Source organism: Sinohyriopsis cumingii, chromosome 4 (genome assembly GCF_028554795.1).
Source record: "Sinohyriopsis cumingii isolate HCF-2022 chromosome 4, ASM2855479v2, whole genome shotgun sequence".
Lineage (NCBI taxonomy): Eukaryota > Metazoa > Mollusca > Bivalvia > Unionida > Unionidae > Sinohyriopsis > Sinohyriopsis cumingii.
In genome coordinates, this window is record NC_142964.1 from 48,178,170 (window position 1) to 48,199,448 (window position 21,279).

Genomic DNA, 21,279 nt, shown 5'->3' on the forward strand with positions numbered 1-21,279 from the left:
CACCCTTTTGTCCACAAACTTTGATAAAATGTACCGGAATATGAAGTCTGTATGTAGCGAAAATGATATGCTAAATAATCCATATAGTGGCATTGAGAACTGGATTGTTTCCTAGTATATTTTTTTGTTTGGTTTTCTTAAATATTTTTGATGTGGGTGTTTTTTGTTGGCACATACTGTTTGCAAATAAAGTGAACGACCTTTCATTTCAATGTTTAACAGAAAATTGCAATCGGAGAATTCGCTGCCAAATAAAGAAAAGACAATAGCAAAGAAGCGTTGCAATCCACAAAGAGGCACATATCAAAGAACAATAACAAAAAAGAAATAGACTTTAAAATAATCCATTGAATATATGTACAGTTACAAACTTGTAAAGGAAATTTGTTCTATGTACATAATTTTGACACATTTTCTCTCTCTCTCTCTCTCTCTCTCTCTCTCTCTCTCTCTCTCTCTATATATATATATATATATATATATATATATATATATATATATATGTATGTATGTATATATATATATATGTATGTATGTATGTATATATATATATGTATGTATGTATGTATATATATATATATATATATATATATATATATATATATATATATATATATATATATATATATATATATATATATATATATATATATATTCAATTTTGTTTATTTCTTCTGGTAGAAATAATTAAAATTACATGAAAATATATCAATTTCGCATGCTCTGCTACAAAATGAACTCTCACCCATAATAATAGTCCGATTTATACTTGAATCACTTTAAAATGGGGACTGGACGTCACAGCCCATAACGGAGTTGGCTCATAACAAAAGTACAGCACAGTACAATAAAATGCCGCCTAAACTTCCTTCATTATCGGAAGGAAAGTAATTTCTGATCTTCCCTCCCTGTCGGAAGTAAAAGGAATCACCAACTCACCAAATGGAACGAATACCGATTCTGATTTAAGGCAACGGATTTAATAGCTTAATTTAATCACGAAATGGAACGAATATGGACTTTCGATATAATATATTGCTTACAGAACTAGCATTTACGAAAATTCACAAAATGGAATACAAAAATGTTTGATTGCGAAATGGAACGATTACGGACCTTTGATTGAGGATAACACTTACAGAGCTTGAATTTATGGAAAATAAATAGAACTTATAACAAATTTACAATAACATATGATTACGAAATAGACATTCTTGATTACGGAATACACCACAAACAAGCAATTTACCAGTAAACGAAAGAACCACCAATTCACCAAGAGGAGCGAATACGGATTCTGATTTAAGACAACTGACTTAACACCTTACTTAATCACGAAATGGAACGAATACGTTCAGATTCAAGATAATACTTACCCTAAAATTAATGAAAAATTTACAATAACTGACTACAAAATCGTATAGTTACGAAATTGATTACATAATCGGTTGATTACGAAATGGCTACAATTTATGAACAACAAATGGATATTCTTGATTACGGAATACAAAACTACACCACGAACAGGCAATTTTCCAGAATTCTTACTATTTCTCTACTAACCACAAACATGCAAGAACCAAACAAACATACATAGTATTAGTTACATTATTTATTTATTTGTATTAAAGAATTTCTCTTAAAACTGCCCGAATCACATTAAACTTGTCTCGAAATTAATACTAAAATATACATTTTGTACTCTGATTTCACCAGATTTACTATTAATTAACATAAGTCAAATTTCCTGAACTAATACCTGCATATACTTAACCAGCAATATCGACAATAAATCTGCAGCAGGTGGACTAGCATGAACAATGCACACTATCTCATGCATAACGTAAGCGCTGCCATTGCTTTAACTAACTGACCCTAAGTTGAACCCATGCGCTAAGCAATTCCATTGCTTCTCATGGCGACCATAACTTGAACACGTGCGTCAAGCATTTTCTTTATTCCTATTTGCATTAAACAACTACATCTTCTTCCTTCTCTTTTACTTACATTAATTATTGTGCCGAGTTAGTAAAATTAAAACAAGTTCAAGACCTCAGGTGGAATGGGACAACAGATAATAAATACAAAGTTATAGATTTAACCATTTATCATTTGCTACTGAAAGAGATCTTCTCAGTATGACGATTTGTGTTCAACATAACTGTTCTTGTAAAGAAAATTACAAATGCAGAATCCTCAAAGTTAGAGACCATTTTTGAGTATACTTTCCTAAAACAATCCATGAATTATTTGCCAACTATTGATGCTTTCTGATAAGGTCACTAGAAAACAATCCTTTGCTCATTTTACCTGGAAGATGGGCAACCTGGCAGTTTATCCTATATGTGACCAAGAAAACTGCCCATGAAGACCTTCAGAAGTAAAGTCTGTTTTATCATCGGCAATGGCACGTACAAAGCAAACAGCACGAAAGTCTACAGGAGGAAAGGCTCCGAGAAAGCAATTGGCAACCAAGGCTGCTCGTAAGAGCACACAGTAACTTTATTTCAAGAGAGAAGCAAGAAATCGATGGAATATTATACGAAAATATAAAAATATACAAAGAAGATTTGCAAATGTACAGAAAAAGGAAACAGAGAGAGTGAATTCTACTCACGAGCAAGAAAAGCAAGAAAACATGGCGGTTGCCCACAATGCAGTAAGGAACTTGGAAACGTACTTCAAGACAAAGAAAGTTGAGACAGAAGAAGGGTCATTGTTTGAATGTTATCATCAGGAGGGTACCCAAGAATTGGACATGAGGAATATACAGAGAGAAAGAGTAACTGCTACATCAACTGTAATAATAGCCATGAAAACCAGAAACCCGGACAGGAAAGGATATGAGAGATACATAATAAGACCCAGAGGGAGCTTGCCGGTCCTACCGTATGGAGAATTAAACATTTCGGGAGAGACGGAAGTAACAACAAAAAATAAAACCGGTACCACTCCTAAAAAGAATCAAGAAGCAGACAGTAGAACTCCACTTATCCGACATTCCCATGGAGTACCTCTAGAAGACACGGTCGAACTATTCGAAAATAAATTTGGCGTGAAGGTGGAAAAATCAAGATTGGCGACCGTCCCAGGATTTTCAACGGGATTATAATGCTAGAAATTGAAATGACAAAACTTAGAGGAATTAAAAGGGCTTTCTACTTACATGGATTTCTGAAAAGGCTTTGTATAAGGGATGCATACATAACAGAAAGTGTAACAGATGTGGAGAGACGGGGCACACTCGACCTAAATGCCATAAAACAACCAGCTGAGACCCACACAAGGAGAAGGTAAAATGAACAAATTTACACTGCAACGCTGGAAATTGTCCTAACTGTTAGGCAACAGGAACAACAAAAAGAACCACCAGGACCAACACAACATCAACAAGAAAATCGTAAACGACAGGCAGTAAAACAGAAAAAGCAACACCTCGAGCAAAAACAAAATTTAGAACAAAGGCAACAGCAAAGCCTACAATATGAACAAAAGCAACTTTAACAACAACAAGAAAATCAGAAACAACAGATGGATTGACAAAACAACACAAAAACAAAAAAATCAAAGCTCAAAATACCAACAAGGAGAACAAAAACTCCAACAAATGCAAATCCATCAACAATAATAAAGGAAATGTCAGAAACAAGTAACAGGAATACAAAAATCAAAAGCAGACGAAATCCAAGTGAAACAAAGGATGGGAGAAAAAAAAAGGAAACACACAACAAGGGAAACATAAACAGATAGAACAAAATCTAGGCAAAAGAAGGAACAAGGAGAAAAACAGAGCAGCAAAGCGACAACAACAACAACCGCAACAGAAACAAAAACAAAAACAACTGGAGCAGTACAACCAGCACAGTCAGGTCTGACAGATGAACAGAGAAATGTACCTGGAAGACTATTATGAATGTCTAGAATACACGATAGAAGATCAGCCAACTACAATGATAACACCAAAAGAGACAGTAACAATAGAACCAAAGACTATTATGAATGTCTAGAATACACGATAGAAGATCAGCCAACTACAATGATAAAACCAAAAGAGACAGTAACAATAGAACCAAAGACTATTGTGAATGCCTAGAATACACGATAGAAGATCAGCCAACTACAATGATAACACCAAAAGAGACAGTAACATTAGAACCAAAGACTATTATGAATGCCTAGAATACACGATAGAAGATCAGCCAACTACAATGATAACACCAAAAGAGACAGTAACAATAGAACCAAAGACTATTATGAATGTCTAGAATACACGATAGAAGATCAGCCAACTACAATGATAAAACCAAAAGAGACAGTAACAATAGAACCAAAGACTATTGTGAATGCCTAGAATACACGATAGAAGATCAGCCAACTACAATGATAACACCAAAAGAGACAGTAACAATAGAACCAAAGACTATTATGAATGCCTAGAATACACGATAGAAAATCAGCCTACTACAATGATAACACCAAAAGAGACAGTAACAATAGAACCAAAGCAAACAACCTCTACAGAAGAAGAAATAAGCAGACACACGTAGATGGGCAATAAAGAGACGAAAAAGAGAACAAGAGAAAAAAATGAGTGAAACATACCTTCTGGACGATGATGAATGCCTTGAATTTTCATCTTATTTTCAATTTAAATAATACAATATATACACAAAAACAAATACTACCATATATATATATATATATATATATATATATATATATATATATATATATATATATATATATATATATATATATATATAGTATAAAATATCAAATTCATACCAAGATGAAAGATAAATAAAAATAAATGTAGCACATGTACAACCACAAGCAGGCCAGGTGGGCCTCCCTAAATGGTCTGAAAAGATCAAATAGGGATAGCCCCCTCCAAAACAATAACAAAAATGGAACAAGGCGCACTTAGAAAATATCAACGTATAAATTATAAATATAGATCCTGACAGAAAGTCTAGTTTGCATTCTGTTTGTGTTTATATTTTGTAACGGTTTCTTGAGATTCAATGAAATGAATTTAACTTCCACACAGTAATCAAAAGGAAATCTGCCAATAAACCACAAATATGGCCACTGATGATGTTATTCGGGATCTCTCTATTGAAAGACAATACATAGCTCAACTGTACCACCAATAATTTCCACCACGCCTCTCTTTAGTAAACACCAGACCAGTTATACAATATGGCAATATATCATGACCCTGGCATCACTGCACCATGATCAAAACATTTACTTTTCAGGGACATACTTGTACGTTGGTTTAAGATGGGTCATTAATAACAATATAACCATTTGCTTAGGCAACATGTATATATGTGTATTATCCTGACACCAGGCCGACTAGTCCTAACACTAACCTCTTAATGCTGAGCGCCTAGCGAGGTAGCTGCAAGTATCAATTTTATAAGTCTTTTCGATGACTCGTCCGGGGTTCGAACCAGCGACCTCCCGCATCCGAGGCGGACGCTCTAACCACTAGACTACAGACGCGGTGAATCATTTTTGTATTTATCTTGTTATATATTATTAATCATAAAATATATATTCTGTTCTGCAAAGTATTAAGCATGTATATGTATCTGTAATCGAAGTATTGATTTATTGTAAAGAAGATTTCGCTACCATCTTCATGCCCAGTAATAATTAGTTTAGAAATAAAATACCTTTGTAGCTACAGTGTGTGTGATTTGGATTTGTAAGGTAGCTTTAACATTTTTTTCAGTCATATTGCTGCGATGTCTGCCGTGTAACATTTTCTATGATGCCTAGCACTGGAGCATCATGCCGCAGACATGTAGCATGATGTCCCACCCAGTCACATTATCCTGACACCAGGCCGACCAGTCATAACACTAACCTCTTAATACTGAGCGCCAACCGAGGCAGCTGTTAGTATCATTTTTGTAAGTCTTTGGCATTACTCGACCGGGGATCGAACCCACTACATCCCGCATCCTAGGCGCACGCTTTAACCAATAGGCTTGAAGCTACATAACGAAATACATTTGTATTTAAAGTCAAACATTTAATGATTCGCAATTGCTACAAACAATTTTGGTGTCAGTCTGATATCTAAAATGTATTAATGTACAAGCCACATCTATGCTACTCAATAAGTACAACTCAGAAATTCAGCAATAAATGAATAAATAATAAACATTTAAGAAAAGAAAACTGACAGACATTATAAAAAAGAGAATGAATCATTACGCTTTCATGTATCGCAAATGCGATGCTGCCACTGCCCGCGTCTATTACAAGACAAAGAAAGCTGGCGAGGCATGACATACCTATTACATTTTACACAAGGATCAAACGCCATTGTGACAATTCACGCAGTTCAGTTGACATTATACCAAAATATATTCGATCGAAATGTCACAATATAAACTGTATTTACTCTAAATTAATTCAAACTTTACACACAATTATACAAAACACCTTTATTCAAGCTTGGGATAAAAATTGTTATTGAGTAAAAATTTTCGGCTCCTTTATACAAATTAAGAGTGTGGTATGTTTGATTTTATACCTTTTTCTTTTCATTTAAATTAGCGTGCATTAATTAACTTAATAAAAGTTACTTTAATTATGCTTAACTATTGTCATCTTTTTTGTGCGACTTAGCGGTTTGTTTTGATTATTTATTTACAGACATCAATGAATCACCGTGTGATTGGTGGGAATGACCATTAGCAATGTGTTAATTATTGTTTAAAAATCATTCAGCTCTTTTATACAAATTTACAGCGCTTGGTAAATTTCATTTCTTTTTAATCCAAATAGTTTGCATTCATTAACTTAATAAAAGTGACTTTAATTATAATTAAGTGTTGACATTTTAGCGGTGTGCTGGTATCTTTAATTGCAGACATCAATGAATAATCATGTGATTAGTGGGAATAACCATTAGCAATATGCTAATTATTGTTTTAGTGCATGAATTGGGATCGAATTCTCCCATGGTTGAAATGTATTTGGGTCTAAATGTCTTGGGAATTTCTTGATGTAAAAATGTCTAGCTCTGGACACGTGCAACCTTCAAAACAATTAATGATTAGCTAAGCGACTGGACAAGGGCTTTTTAAAAATCTTGGTTATACATTATACAAGTTAATTATTATGTGATTATGATTCTTTCCATGTATCGCTATAGCAAGTGCATGAACCTTGGAAGACGCGTACGAAGATATAAAAAAATGAATTGACCGTTGAACAAAAAGAACATTATGTCCACATTTATATTATATAAATCATGGTCCGAGTATATAATGGGTCGAGTACGTTATGGGCAATTTAGGTAGGAAGAATTGTTTTTGTCACGCGAAGTTCTTGAACTTATCCGTACTGGAGAGCTAGTTTCAACACGTCAACGTTTAACACTTGACTCCATCGATAGTTCAGTGGAAGTCCTTTGATTATCCATTTGGTATGAATTTTACCCCATCAGTTACGATATAGGTATCTGTAATGTTTGGAACCGCCGCTAGCAAAACTGACGACAGTGTCTTATGGGTACTCATCCGTCCATGCACCTGAACATCTCCTTTCAATTTTGAGGTCCTGGCTATGAAGGCAATGGATGTACATACAACAGTCAGTGTCAAAGTAGACTTGATATCCTAAAAGTGTTAAGGATTCCTACAGTTCTAAACGAGCATTTGCGTATCGCGTTCGCTGCAATGATTACATTTCCAAATGCATCGGAAGGTACAGATTCCATCACTTCTTCCTAATTGACCAATATCAACTCTTTTACGGACGAGTTCCACACGTTTTATTTGTTTTCTTTTGTCGTCTACCAGATGAAAGATCAAACTGGATCTGCCAAGTTACTTGTGTCAGCCTATCTAATTTGTGCCAAATGAGATTGCGTGCAATATGCATGTGTGCATGCGTGTGTCTTTTCCTTTTTGTGTATTATTTATTGTCCCTAGATTAATTGATAATCAGAATGGTTTTGATTGTAAGGTGACCTTATGATGGTTTTGCCCGATACGGATGTCATCCTATTGCGAGGATAATAAGGAATGCATAATAAAGAAACGAAATTTGGCTATGCGTCTAAATTCGGGATCAGTTTTGTAACGTTGATCGTACTCGTGTTCCGATAGTTCTATCTCATGGTACCCTTTGGCTTCTAACCTCAGGCATCGTTGGTATGTTTGTTTATTCGTATAATTCGTCCATTGAGAACTCTGAGGGAAACACGTGGGACATCATTGAAATGAGCAACCCTGTGATTCGTAGACAATCCTGGAGCGTTCTAAATCTCAGCCCTCACAGAAAGACTTCTAATTTTCTTTTCTCAACCGTTTCTAGCATGTTGGATCGAAGTGTCTTCACTTTCACACCAGTATTACAACCATGCAAAGCTTTGGCGGATAATCGACGATTGACGGAGATGTAAGTTTGAAAGTCAAACGAATTTGAAGTGTTTTTGGTACCAAGCGTAAACTGCCTCTATTTGTTTTGTATGCATGCCGTCGGGGTTGTAATATTGAACGTCAGGCAAATGCGAGAGTGCAACATGTTGATTAGTTTCGGTACTAACAAAATTTAGACAATAAACTTTGGCCCTTTTTGACCATTCCAAACGTTTCAGGCATTCCACTCAAAGGCGTGGTCAAATAATTTATGGAAGTGTTAAACTGTACATTCCCACTTTTATGTAGATGAGTTTGACTCTGTTCATGGCCACTGTGGGGAATTTGGTGCCAAGTTGTTCTGAATAATATTTGAGAAGACATTGTCCATCGTATCCCGGGAAATTGTGTCATTACTGTATCATGTATCATATCGACGGCTGTTCCCGTGATGTCCGATGTTCTCTTTGCTCCTGGTGTCGTAGGTAGGGTCTACGATCTATTTGGCAAAATCGAGAATAGTGCTGGGTCCCCGAAAGAGCTTTTCACGTCCTCCTGTAATGTTACCACAATTATAAGAATGCAAAATATAGGTTCTTGCATGCACTTCTTGCAAGCCTGATGAGCTGCTCAGAAACTAGAGACTTGAATGCCAGTCCCTTGCGAACATTCAAAGTCAAGAAAGATTAAACCCACTTGTTTCTTTTGTTCTTGGGTTTGGTTTTCCTTGGGATCGTCCTCCAGTTCATTCTCATATTTTTGAATGTAGCATTGATGCTCAAAGTCCACAATTTGGCATCCTGGACAAACGTATGCTCTTGAATCATTGGTTTGAATAACATGTCCACAAGTGGAACAAAATCTCGATAATTCACAAGCACTTTTCTGCTGTTCAGCCTGTTTAGTGCGATGTTGTTCGTAATACGTAGGATTGACGAATGTTCGCTTGCAAGAATAGCCATAAATTCGATCTTTTCCTTTGGGAATGCATGTTTTCCGTTGGTTCAGGCTCACACATTTCCTTTTCGAAATCACAAATATGTAATTGGGGTAACACTTCACCCAATGTATGGGGCGACACGCAAAGTCGCCGTTGCCGCCAATTGTGTTTGTCATCATATTCTTATTATGGTTTCTCCCTGCAGTAATGTGATCGTTTCATACTGATTCCAAACTTTAATTTGACAGAGATTTTCACACACTGGGTCCTCATGCATAGGACGAGGTTCCTACCCTAAGAGTAAATATTATCGATTCAGCTTTGAATCTGTGAAGATGACAGACTCAAAACAGATAAACGAAACTGCAATTTTGGTCAAGAGTAATGTCTTTTGGTTCCAGAATGCCTACAACGTCCAAGGAAATGAAAGACAGGAGAAAAGAGAGACAAAGGTAAAGATATCGGTTATCATTGTTAGCAAAACAACACTGGTCTTCATAGTGTCTTTAGAAAGAAGACAATAAACAGGAGAAGAAGCTGGGGGGGGGGGGGGTCTTCAGAAAGAGATGAACCCATCCCAGTCAAAAAATGCAAGAAAACAATACCACTGTAATAAACAGCAGAAGAGGATGAACCCATGCCAGTGACGAAATTCAAAAGAAAAAAAGACAGGCAGCGAAAGAAAGAAAGAAGATAATGGACTCTTGCGATTTGCTATAAAATTGTCATTGTGATTCAAAAAGGAGTGTGTACCAAAGATAAAGTAAGTGTCTATCTTGATTTTATTGATAAGTGATTTAAACACACATTCACACCATTCAGGCATGGAGGAAAAGGGACTGAAGTTTTACTTGATCTTGGTAATCATTGAGTAGTACCTCTTTTCTAAGAGATATGAGTGGCCCCGAAAGAACCGGTGGGTGCTTTTTTTCACGAACGCATGGACTTGACATCATTAGCTTTAACTGTCTCGAGCTCTTTCTAGGGTCAAGTCATATTCCTTCTCCTCCTTCAACAGTTGTTGCTTTGGTAGTAATAATAGTAACTGCTGTTGCTGCTGGCATCTCAGTGGCTGTGAGCATAAATGTAGTGACGAAAGGCTTGGTATGCTTGACACGTAAAGGCGTCTTTCTCTTATGTTAAGTTTTTAAAAAAAATTAAAAATATACATTTGTTTCAGATACATTAACTCTGCCATTTCGTCTTGTATCACGAAAATTTTGTTTTCACTGTCTTCCTTATGTCCTCCTTTACACTTCGAAGTTTTTATCTTCTCTTCTTCTTCTACTTTTCGTTTCTTCTTGCCTCTTCCTTCTTTTGTTGAATAAACAAACAATACTTGTTCTGCTTCGTTCTGCCCTTGTAAAAGAACTTTCCTATTCTTCATGTTGTCTCTTTCCAAAATCATCCACAAAAGGTAATGATGACGAGGGTAGTGAAGGTGGTACTACTGGCGCAGACATACGTTCTTGCAAAGACGAGATAAAATCAGCTAAATCGAAATTAAAGTCATCATCTTATGGACGCAATACAGTTGCATTTGCAGCTGAAGTACTGTCACACATCGTATCCACAGTATTAGCACCCCAATACATGATTTTTTTGGTTTCAGTCATACCGAAACTAGGTCACAATGATACACTGCATACAAACACTGTCCCGCCTATACCATGAATGTGATGTCACGCACCCGCTCCATTCTGAAAGAAAGTCTCCCCTCTCTGACTGAATTTTGTAAGGCGCATTTGGATTGTTGAAACATTTTAAACCGTGTCGATCTGGTCATAGGCTATATTTGCAAGCGATTAGTCACACTGTTTCACATCTTCGGAAATATCATCAACTTGCATCTCACGTTAGCTAGCGTAGAGGCATCAACACTCGTTTCAGGCTGCTATTTAACCCGGGCCATCATATTCATGTCAAATCACCATGCGCCATTACCAGAATCACAGACACGGCAATATGGAAGAAAAGAGTGCGTGGAGAGGCAAGTCTGTTTGAATAGAGCCTTGCGGTATGGATCAACTGTTAAACGAAGTTTGAGGAAGAGAAGAAGAGCGGTGATATACCTCTTATGTTAATTCAGCTTGGTTTAAACCTGGCCATTTTCAGGGCCACCCATACCTCTACTGCTCAGTCAATGTCATGTGTGATTGTCTATTTTGTATATATGTGTTTGTCTTTTTTGCTGACTACAGCAACACAAACTTAATTTTTTTTACCATTACCATTCCCGTTTGCCTCCATTAACACATTGGTCCCCATAAATACGTTCTTCCTATAAACACACTTTTGTTCCTATAATAGCATTTCTACGTTAAACCTATGGGCACCTTTCGGCCTAAATGATTCTAATTTGCCCCCTAATACCCACACCTAACTACTTCTGTATATGCTGGTAAGAGTATGTTAATGCCTTTTGTACTAATTCAAAGAGCACCGTCGGTCATTTTCAGTAGCTGAATTAATAATGAATAATCCATTGTACGTACATTATACTTAAAAGTATATTCTGTACAAGAGCAAATATAAATAGAAGCATATTAGCTTCACTGCAAACAATATTAGTGAGAGCAACCGACCATTGTACATTGGTACAAAGCCTCTTGATTAATACAGTTGTAATTAAACGTCATATCATCACCGTTTGTTTCATACTGTGATCCGTGCATCCTTAATTAATCGAAGTGAACACACAAATAATGGGATCATCGGACCAAGAACTGGCCAAATCCAGTTTGATAAACGCCGCTATAATTAAAGAACTATTCGGCACATTTATAAATATACTGAATTTAGTACAATTCTTGAAGGCAAAACATAATGTTGACTTGAAATAACTTTATGATGTTTGTTTACATAGAAGTGTTATTATATTATGTATGTATTACTTTAATAAAATATGTATTCAGAAAATAAATATAAAATCGATTTGATATATGATTTAGTCAAAATATTTTAAAATATTTAAAAGGTTACAATGAAAATAAGTTGGTTTACTGGCTCTAGATTTAACTCAAAAGATAAAAATTTAAAGATGACAGAAAAGTACAAAATTGTGTTGTATTATTCATATATAACAACATTTTTCGGGGTACATACGATACGAAGAAAGCACGATTTGTATGAGAAATCAATTATAACCATGCCTTACTGTTTGATAGTGTTAAAAATAGGCCATACTGTTTCAAAATGTTTTTAAGATATGCTAATACAAATAATAACTTTACATTTTCTTTAATTCTAAATACTGAAAAGTTATTTTTTTTAAATCTAAACTAGATAGCTCGTATATAGTTTGTTCTTATTTAGATTCGAAATTTGCTAATAACCATCTGATGTAAATATAAGAGTTGAAAATGACACACACACACACACAATGTGTGTGTGTATATATATATATATATATATATATATATATATATATATATATATATATATATATATATATATATATATATATATATATATATATATATATATATATATATATATATATATATATATATATATATATATATATATATTGCATACCTGATTTATTTTGGTAGTTATTAGTGTTTCCCCGGCATTTGGGCCGGACCAGCCCGTAGTTTGGGTTGAACTTTCCCTGGTCCAGACAGTATTCATTCACGCAAGCGCAATACGGGGCACTTGTTCTTTTCCGGTTAGAAAAAATGGTTAGTACTGGCAAGTATTTCTTTTTTCATCAGAACTATAGAATGTCACTGTGATATAGTATGCTTTTCCTGGAAGTAATCAACTATGGAGTAGATATTCTCACTGACCTATTTCTGTCGTGGAAATGTTTTGCATAAAGCAATAATAATTTTGTAAGATTGCGACCTATGTGGTCGCCACGTATGAAATATATTGACTTCCGGTTAATATGATTTGTAGAACAGAATTGCATTTACGTACAGTACGTTTTTAAATCAACTAAATTAAATCATACCATTTCGAAATAAGTGCTTTTACTTTCCGCTCGTTAAGTCCCTGCATTAGACTGACACGTTGTTCTCCGCCACATTAACTTCTGACAATGCCGGTCTAACCACTGGCTTAGTCCTACATGTAAGACATAGCACATGTTGATTTTGTTTAGGTGCTATGTCTTACTATCCAAATAAAGGCCTTGTATAGTGTGTTCCGATGTCGTTGACATCAGAATGAGTAATCAAAGTTTCAGGAATCTCTCACATCTGGCAGCATCCATCGACACTCTTCCACTAATTTATGTATAATTAATTTACTTACACTGCTGTCTTTATCCTGGCGGAATGAAAATATGACACTAGCAAATGGACGCCTTTTCATGTTCCATTGACATACATTTGAATTTGTTGCAATGTGACGGTAGTCGAGGTATGCCAAATTATGTTTAAGTAGGTTCATGTGGGGGATATGTGACTGCCACATAAAACATTGCTAATGATCAAAACCCAGGAATTTCTACAAACATAGTAATACGTGAGTAAACCTTCAATTAACTGGAAAACCTGACCTTTTCACAAACTTGACGGACTTTAAATCAAAGCGTTTCAAGCCTTACTGGTAAAGATATCGCTTGGTTGACCAAGGAGCTTTTGTTGGTTTTCTTTGTCTTGACATAGCTTTTCAGACTTTTCAAGCTCTTTGACTTCTGTTTCAGGCAAGCTCCATAGAATCGATGAACCGCTATGTGAGTCCAATAAATCCAGCCGTGTTCCCACACTTGACAGTGGTCCTATTGGGAATTGGAATCTTCTTTATGGCATGGTTCTTTGTGTATCCTTTGTCGTAACATGGCAGTTCTGTTATACATATATCCAGTCAGAAGTGATCAATGGCGTACAAATTATATGATAATCATGACATCATTAGCTGAAAATTGTCTTTGGTAACTGATTTTTCGATGGGGTAATGGGTAAAATTATTCATTTTTTATTTTAGAATATATATATATATATATATATATATATATATATATATATATATATATATATATATATATATATATACACACACACATACATACATACATACATGTGTATGTTCACCATTAGTTTCTGAACAGGTACCATGTACCAAAAAGCATTATTATTATTATTGTATTATCATGATTGTTATGAGTCAACAAAATCATAAAATAGGCTTGTTCTAATTTAAATTTGTTATTTGATTACTCTGTCCTGCTCAATTAAATCCATCCTAAAAATCAAGTCATCACTAACTTAAATTAATTGCTTAATTTTAATTGTTGTGTTTGCCTCACTCAACAAGATTAAAAGGCAGTCGTGTGATGAACAGGGAATCAGTAGAAGTAATATATAGCCATTTTTGTGACACAGTAACCCAAACTTCGCCAGCCTTTACTGACAGGATTAAATATTTTATAACCCTAGAAAATAACAAAAAGCTATACAAGTTGTATCTCTTCACAAAGATTAACTTTTTTCTTTAGATGTAGCTGTAATTTGAAGGCAAATTATAGATGAAGATATCTGTCACAGAATAGAAACCGAGGGGTTTTTGGACTAAATGAATCAGACAAACACAGTGTGAGAAAGTTGTGAAATTTATTAAATGAATTAATAAAGAAAAAAAGAAAAAATATGTGGTGTAAAAATATAAGGATTCTCTCATGCTTTCAACATACGACTGACTCAAATCACTCTACACAACATTCACACATTGAAAATAAACCATAAATATTAAATCAATATGAAGTACAGATCCAAGAAACCTCATGGACTGCAGATTCGCTTCAAACAGTATTTTACACTACAAGAGAGAGTCACATAATCTCGAATATGAACTCCTATTAAGATTCAAAATAATCTCGTGAACACAACTAAGATTCAAAATATCTTATGAACACAACGAAGATTCAGAATAATCTTATGAACACAACTAAGATTCAGAATAATCCTATGAACATAAAAATGCAATTGGAACAACAATTGAGCCAAACGTATGCTTCTAGACCCCTTGTACAGTTGCACGATTCCTTGGGTTGGCCCACACTCTTATTGGTCGCTCGCACCCTTTATGGATCCACATGAACAGTCATACGTATACACACGTACAGACAGCATACAGCACCCTTTTTAATTTGCTATGTCTACGTCCGTGGCACAGACATATATATATTCATACGTATCAACAGCACGCAGCCATAAATACTCTGGAAACTCCAGGCATCTCTAAACAAGTTAAGACAGCTTCAGACAGGTCTAGTCATATTCACAGTCACAATCACAGTGACAGTCACAATCAGCTACAATAAAACCAAATTGGTCATAATAATAGTTTCTGTATAATCTCGAGATGTATGATAATACTTTAACCTCTAATAGTGACTTATAATTCAAAGTTCAAATCTGCGTTGTAATAAATGCATTATTACGCGATAAGACCTTACAAACCGAATAAGCTTTGCATATCAAATGAAATGTAAATTTAACACTTACCCCTGTAGCTGGAGAACAATGGAGAGTGTACACTCCTTGACATGATCCAAAACGACACGTCTCGGTTTTAGAAATTAATCTTACTTAAATCCATAGGAGAGTGAGCAGAAGTCAGGGTAAAATACCTGTGCTTATCATGTTATTAATGTTCCTTCGTCACAAGTAATTTCTGGCGAGGTACATGTTAATACAGTCGCTTACCTGGACTAACACGTATTCACCCTAGATAACATTGTACGCATGTACAACGAGAAATAGTCAAATAGTTCTAAGGCAGAACCAAGTTATTTCTTTGCCTAATTCTGTGACTTTATCAAACTATACCCATCACAATGGTAAAGTAAGCAACTGCTGTGATAACATGACTACATTTCACACCATCCTGCAGACAAATTACTTTGACCCTCTCATTTAAGGATTTAATTTGCGTCACTTTTGAAGCTGGCATATTGGTACCTTTGCATTAGACTCTATGTCACTGAAGTACAGTGAGTACAAGCAGAGTATGAAATGTTGGCACATCAATTCACATGATATGCTTTTATCTTAAAATTATGTAATTGTGAGCTGTATGCATGGGTTCAAGTCTCGGGATCTGCTGATGTGGGTAGGGCTGTCAAAAATCACGAAAAACCAACCCAGGTACCCGTTGCGAAATTTAACGGGTACCCGTTAGCACATGAATGACATGTACAACCGTAGACCAACTAATTGTTATCCCCATTTCTTTAATATTTTGTATGGCGATAGAGGCTAACCGTGTAATGCACTACTCGGTCTGATGCGTCCGCACCAATGTAGCTGCGAATGATCTGACCGCACGCTATTAATTAATAAATTTATTTAGAATGACCATTGTACACAGATGGTAGGTATAATCCAACTTTTAATGATCACTGTGATCAGCCACGTTAAATCCTTTAGAACACTCACCTTTTTTTAAAGTATAAGTCCTTGTTAGAACAGACGACGTTTATTCATCGGCTTTTGACCGCAGATTTGAATTACCCACGCATGCGTGTAAAGCAGCTTTACCACATTATGCCCCAGTTACACCACGTGACCATGCAGTCGCAGAAGTGTTATTATTTTGGAATTATAATTCTTAAGATAGTTATGATAAAAACGTAGTATCAAAAGAAGAAATATCGGTATATGTATGATGGCTAACTTTCAAAATTAGCAGAGCTAGTCGACTAGAAAAACAACGAGCTGCTCCAAGATTACTTTGAGGCATTACGAAGATTTCAAGGGGTCTAGGTGATAATTGTTCATAATATAAATTGTGGGATTTCTTTGACGTGTGTTCGGAAATCAAAGGTATCCATCTGGATTTCATTAAAAGAGCACGCAATGTACCGATCATTTAGCACCCACAATCAATAGTTATCATCTACAAAGAGGTTTATTACCTGTAGAACAATGCTATGTTTTAACCTTGGTATATAATGCCTTGGGGATAACGGTTTGTCCTGTTGCACAATGCCAATGAATTTTATTAATCCAAACAGACTCTCTGATGTTTATTTATATTAAGCAGGGATCTGGTTTCTAATTAAAGCCATAGCTGTCACACCTGTTTGAAGTGGTTGGCGAGTGTGGCGATTTTTTTTTACGGGTACCCGCGTTTACGTTTCAATACCCGGGTTTTTCAATACGGTCGGGTACCCGAGTACCCGTTGACAGTCCTAGATGTGGGTATATGAGAAAGCTAGCCAGTAGCTTCCCATGGGTCATACTGAGGTTTTACTAGATTCTTCCTCCACCAGTGATACTGGCGACCATGTATAGCCTATCTTGAGCTGAAAAATGGCATTAAATCCATAGCAACAGCATCGTGACACAAAAGTTTGCATACTGAGAGTGGCCACTATTGGTACATTCCAGTGACCGTCTTAAGACAATGAATATGACTGTTTGTAAGGAAACTTTTGTCCGCTACCTGCAGAAGGCAAAAGGTCATTACACACAGGACATTTATATTAGAAATTTGCTGGGGGTAGGGAATTAGAAGAACTGTTGTGACCAGGAACCGCTATGTATAGGTTACCATTGGGACAAGTTTGAATGTACACTATATGAGGGAGGGATTAACCAAAAATAGATCACCTAATTTGATTTGATTTAGACATTATTTACTTGACAAAGTCATCATGGAAAGTACATAAAATTGAACATGCTTTATCAGTATTTTATTAAACAAAAGAAAATGTGGAATTTATATCTGATTGAAAGGGGGGACAATTTTTGAAAAACCATGGTTGTCCCATTGCGATTCTGTTGGAAAATCTGTTTGCCCAGCCGATTGTTATGGCTGCCCAGTAATTGTCTGCAGTTGTACTCAAAGAAAACTTTTTTAAAAATGTACTCTTGGGGTCCCTGGATGGCAGGTGGCCTAAAGCACTCTCCTTTGCCAATCACTGCCATCTCACCTCTGTTCACATGAATTCAAGTCTCAGGCTTAGCAAATGTGACCGTGTGAGAAAGCTTGTCAGTAGCTTCCCATGTGGCTGGGCTTTTCCGGGGTTCTTCCACAATTTATACTGGCTGCCTTGAATAGCCTATCTTATGCGAAGAGATGATGGTATACACAAAACAAAATATTTTTAAAAATACTCTTCATAATAGAAAACCTGGTACCAAATTCAGCTTCAATCCAGTTATTGTGTCAAACCAAAGATGAAAGAAGGCCATAGTGTTGTTGTTGTTCTGGGATTTAACGCCATTTTTCAGCACATGATAGGCTATGCATGGCAGCCAGTATTAATGGTGGAGGAAGAACCCGGGAAAACCCAGAGAAGAACCACAGACCCACGAGAAGCTACTGGCAAGCTTTCTCACATACCCACATTGGCCGAATCCTGGACTCGAACCCACGCAGACAGAGGTGAGATGGCAGTGATCCGGAGAGCGCTTTAGACCACTCGGCCACTCGGGGCCCCAAAAAGGCCATAGTGAACTTGGGATGCACATCAATCCACTCTTCTATATTTCTTACATATTACCTTTGTTTTATATAAGGCCAAAAAGAACAAATTTTTTCTTATTGCACAGGGTAGGGGTCAGATTTGGGGGTAGGGTTTAGACATTATATATATTTGATGTAAATTTTTTTACCATGGGGGGAATGTGCTTGGGTTGGCAAAGAGAAATATAGTCATACAACTGGCCTAAAAGGTAGCAAACTGGTGTGAAATACTGCAATAAGAACAATTTATATCTCTTGTAATTATGTAGGTAATATACAACACATATATGCATCTATTCCCTCAGTCTTGGTCAAAATAAATGAAAGAAATTCAGTTTTTACATGCTTTAGTTCGCATGTTCTGTTTGGTATAGTAGAGAAAGTTAATTTTGTTCTTAACAGTTGTACAGATATGAAGTTACTTCAAACAAATTCAACAGAGATATATTTAAGGAATTGCTTGTGGCACTTGTAGCTTCAATATTTATGGGATTTGGAGTTCTGTTCCTTCTGTTGTGGGTAGGAATCTTTGTATAGCACTTACAGGTGAGTCTCCAGTTTATATTTCTTTGGAACATTTTGTTTTTATCTGTTGCAGTGGCATGTGTTGACAATACATTTTTTCAGCTTTAGTAGAACACCTCTTATCTAAATATAAAGGTGTTTTGAAAATAAAAAGTAAAGAACAATTCAGGATATCTAGTAGCCCACAGTACTACTTTGTGTATATAATTTGTTACAATATTTTGTTATTTCTTTTCTGCTGGTGTGAGTAATACCTAGCAGCAGTTGTAACTAATTTTGTAAATTTAATGAAATATCACACCAGTATATAAATCTGAATTTATCCAGAATTCGCACAAATATGTTTGCCATCTTAAATTTATTAATTCGATTTAAATTGTGATCCAATAAACTAATAAAATACCTTTGGGATTTAAAGGTACATGTATATCAGGATTAAAGGTACATGTATATCAGGATTAAAGGTACATGTATATCAGTATTAAATTGAACTAATATCTTATTAGGATTATATATCACTCTACACTGGTAACCAATATCTTCACTCTACACTGACATCTAATATCTTTACTCTACACTGACATCTAATATCTTTACTCTACACTGACATCTAATATCTTCACTCTACAATGATAACTAATATCTTCACTCTACACTGACATCTAATATCTTCACTCTACACTGACATCTAATATCTTCACTCTACAATGATAACTAATATCTTCACTCTACACTGACATCTAATATCTTCACTCTACAATGATAACTAATATCTTCACTCCACACTGACATCTAATATCTTCACTCTACAATGATAACTAATATCTTCACTCTACACTGACATCTAATATCTTCACTCTACACTGACATCTAATATCTTCACTCTACAATGATAACTAATATCTTCACTCTACACTGACATCTAATATCTTCACTCTACACTGACATCTAATATCTTTACTCTACACTGACATCTAATATCTTCACTCTACAATGATAACTAATATCTTCACTCTACACTGACATCTAATATCTTCACTCTACACTGACATCTAATATCTTCACTCTACAATGATAACTAATATCTTCACTCTACACTGACATCTAATATCTTCACTCCACACTGACATCTAATATCTTCACTCCACACTGACATCTAATATCTTCACTCTACACTGACATCTAATATCTTCACTCCACACTGACATCTAATATCTTCACTCCACACTGACATCTAATATCTTCACTCTACACTGACATCTAATATCTTCACTCTACAATGATAACTAATATCTTCACTCTACACTGACATCTAATATCTTCACTCTACACTGACATCTAATATCTTCACTCTACAATGATAACTAATATCTTCACTCTACACTGACATCTAATATCTTCACTCTACACTGACATCTAATATCTTCACTCTACACTGACATCTAATATCTTCACTCTACAATGATAACTAATATCTTCACTCTACACTGACATCTAATATCTTCACTCTACACTGACATCTAATATCTTTACTCTACACTGACATCTAATATCTTCACTCTACAATGATAACTAATATCTTCACTCTACACTGACATCTAATATCTTCACTCCACACTGACATCTAATATCTTCACTCTACACTGACATCTAATATCTTTACTCTACACTGACATCTAATATCTTCACTCCACACTGACATCTAATATCTTCACTCCACACTGACATCTAATATCTTCACTCCACACTGACATCTAATATCTTCACTCTACACTGACATCTAATATCTTCACTCCACACTGACATCTAATATCTTCACTCCACACTGACATCTAATATCTTCACTCTACACTGACATCTAATATCTTCACTCTACACTGACATAGACATCTAATATCTTCACTCTACACTGAGAGAAAAAACGTTCAATGCTTTCTCTGTGTTCGTTACAAATAGACAGTCAGACCACAAGATCTATCACCTTATTGTCAAAGTTTTGAGAAA